Source organism: Drosophila nasuta, chromosome 3 (genome assembly GCF_023558535.2).
Source record: "Drosophila nasuta strain 15112-1781.00 chromosome 3, ASM2355853v1, whole genome shotgun sequence".
NCBI classification, from domain to species: Eukaryota; Metazoa; Arthropoda; class Insecta; order Diptera; family Drosophilidae; genus Drosophila; species Drosophila nasuta.
In genome coordinates, this window is record NC_083457.1 from 11,136,027 (window position 1) to 11,139,826 (window position 3,800).

Here is a 3,800-nt window from a genome sequence, read left to right on the forward strand (position 1 = left end):
AACGAGTCGCACGGACTTGTCACTTTTTTGGGGGGTTGGCTGCAGCGACACCGACAGCAACGGCAACGGCAACGGCGACAGCGGCCAGCAAAGCCATTCACAAACACTCACACACACACACACAGTGGGAAGCTTTACCCATGCTTACTTTTAGTTGCTCGCTCAGCGCTCAGTTTTGCTCTCTTTCGCTTCACACACACACACTCTCTCAATTGGTTGGCAGCAGCTTTTTATTGGTTTATTTGTTCGATTCTCTTGTTGATTAATAAGTTTTTTTCTCTCTGTGCCTGATGACAATTTGTAACATGTGAAAAAACACGCTGAAACATAAGAAAATGTTGTTGTTTGTTTCCATGCAAATGAGAGAGGCATGCATATATGACATGCCTATGTATGTGTGTGCAGGCAGCGCAGTCAACGTCAGCTGCAACGTCCAGGTGCAGGTGACACTTCGGCGAAGAAAAAAACAGCAAAGAAATGCGACGCTTAAAAGGAAAAAAGAGCACAGCTCAGCTGAGAGCACAAGCCTCCGAGCGAGTGAGCATAACTTATGTGCGAGTGAGCGAGCGAGTAAGAGAGTGCAGGCGAGAGCGCACGCAGAGAGCGCCAATTGAGCGCCAAGTCTGGCAGGTGTTGACCGAGCGAGCAAGCGAGACGACACTACTGTCATGCTGCGCCATCGTTGTTGTCGTCTATTGCTACTTACATATTTGCTGGCTGGTGGGCGTTTCCAATTGGAAATGGCTCTGCCGACGCTGCTGCTTCTGGTTGGGGGACGCGTTTTACATGGTGCTGGGCCTTGGGGAGTCGAATGGGAGTCGCTTGGGTGTATTTTCATTCTCTATTTCTTTTTTTGCGACATGTTTTTTTTGTTAGTTGTTTATTTAACGCATTTACTTAGTGCTTCACAACTATCGAAAGCAAAATCAACTAATCTTAATGGACACTTTTCACACTGATGCTGACATCTTTGGGCCGCTGCCCTTTTTCCATGTATAAATATACAAATACTCTCATTTTATTTTTTGGCTAATTTACGTGAAGCGCTTTAAAATGCATCGCTTAAATCCTTGGCAGGACAGCAGCTGCTGCTGTTGTTGTTGTTGCTGCTGCTGCTTTCCCCTTTCATATTCATACAGTGTTTTGTTCTGTTAATTTCCTTGGTGTCCTGTTGCCCATGACGACAGCGACAACGACGACGGCGATGACGATGATGGCGGCGGCGGCGTCGGCGTCGGCGACTGCAACAGCGACAGCTCCATTTGTCGCCATTGTTCTAGCAGCTTTTGTATGTGTGCTAGTGTGGTCTATGTGTATGAGTGTGTGTGTGTGTGTGTGTGTGTGCTATGCAGGTGTTTGCTTTTGTTTTATGGGGCGGTTTTTAGCGCTGATTCTGATTTTGTTCGACTGCCGCCTCGACAGGTACTTGGGTTTCATTTTAATTAACAACAAACTAATGACAAATGCACACAGAACTCAGCTCAACTCAACTCAACTCAACGAAACTTAACGCAATGCTCTAATTCAAATCTTCTTTCAATACTAATTCAATTTAGCTCTAATGACTTGAGCTGCTCTACAAGCTCGCATTAGCTTCACAGACAGAGAGGGAAGGAAAAAGAGATCTAGAGTGGGCAGGTAGAGGCCTTATAGAGAGGCTCATCTCTGTCTCTGTACTCGTTACCTTTTTTTGCCAATTGTCAGTCAACAATTGCAAGTTCTGAACAATGGCGCACGTTTTTCCAGCTCCCTTTTCACTAACTAACCGACTGAGTGACGACTGCAACTGTGCCATACATTATACGAGGGCTGTTCCAAAGCTAACTAAGTCATTTAATTAGTACGATTTTGCAAAACTTAACTCAAATTACTCAAATGTTTTTAATTTCAACGATTTTGCTAGTTAACTTTATTCCAAAAATAAAAGGATTAAAAATTATTACAATTTATTTATGTTCACATTCTTTTGTATAACACCAAGGTAAATCTTACCATAAGCTACTTAATTTTATTTCAAAACTTCAAAGCAAATAAACCTTTTTATAAAAATAATCAGTTTATTTTATAAATGCATTAATGTTTAAACAAGTTTTTAAGGTTTGAAAGCAATTAACTCCTAAGAGGAAAGTAAAGTAACAAAAATGGCTTTTATAAGTTTGACTATTATTTATATTTGTAAAATAATTAGGTAACTTTTTTGTGCCACCTTCTAGAATGCATTTGGACCAGGCATTTGGTGCTCTCTATGTACTTGGCTCTGGCCCATTGTCTTTGGCAATGCTTCTGTCCCTATCTGCATCTCTTTTACTGTTAGGCAGCCATTGTTATGACATAGCATACTCTGCAATTCAGTGCAGCATATCAAAGGGTAACCTAAGTTCGATAATAAGTAAATAATATAACCTGAATTAAGTTAAAGTTACGCGATTTAAACTTTATTATTTGGAAAACAAAATTTCCTTTTTTAATTTATTTTATATTCTAACAGGCAAGGGCATTAGCTTAGTCGTTGATTGGGCTGGTAAAATTCTTAAGCATTCTTTGTTTGTTTTTCGCAATGCATTTGTTTGTTGTTCGTTGTGTGCGTTGTCTGTTTGTCTATTCGCTCGTTGTTGTTTCGTCCGTTTTGTTTGTTTGTCATATTTATCATGGCAGTTGCTTTTGCCATTGCATTCTCTTTGCACTTGCAAATAAATGTTAATGAGTAGTTGAACAAAAACTCGCTGACAATGCAATCTGAGGCCCGTCTTCAGTCTTCATTCGACTGAGTGACTGACTGACTGCCTTTTAAAATGCAACTGAATCAAATGAATAAAATGTGAATGTGAATGTGAATACCAAATACTACTGCAACAACGAGTATTACAATCACGAATATGAGTCCAAGATTGGGATCTTGAGGCAGCTTTAAATGTATGCATTCAAATGCCACAAATCAGCGGCAATTGAATGGACTCTAATACCTAAATCGGTGTTGTTGTTACTCCTGTTGTCGGCGTTGTTGTTGTTGTTGTTATTGTTGCTGTTGTTATTGGGGGCAGGTGCTGCCACACATTGCTGCCAACTCATTTCAATGGCGCTTTTTCTAAAGAACCCACACAACAAAGGCCCAAAAAAGCGACGATGTCGTTGCCATGTAAATTTTGCACTTTTTGTTGCTCATTAATGTTAATCAAAATGGGGGAAGAAATGGCGAAAGAGCAACATAGCAAGCAACAAAAGGAATACATATTCTTTGCAATACCCTGTACTTTGAGGCAAAGAAATAATATAATATGAACGTTGTCAATTTGTTTGCTAGCCACTTATTACAAATCAATAATAACCATTTCGTTTATATTAAAGTGTTATAAATGCCATACCTCCTGGTCTCAGTTTACTGTTTTGTTTATCAATTGTTAAAAATATATTAGAATATAATATAATAATAATATGAATGATATTTAAAAATAAAAATTTTGTGTAAGATGAACTGCATACTTTTCTATTACCATTCTGATAACTTAATCTAGGTTTATAAAATGGTAAAATAACTAAGTACAATAAATCATATGAACGATGAGTTGTGAGCTACATAACATATATGGATTTTAGAAAATTTGTTGTAATGCTGTAAATCTTTTTTGTATTACTATATTTATTTGCATGAATTACGTATATTTAGTAAGCTACATTGAGTATTCACTAAAAAGAACAATAGAACCCAATAAAACATTCGATTAAAATTACAATAAAAATAAGTTGTAATATATCTGAAACTATTTAAAAACAAGTTCTTCCAGACTAAACTACATTTTACT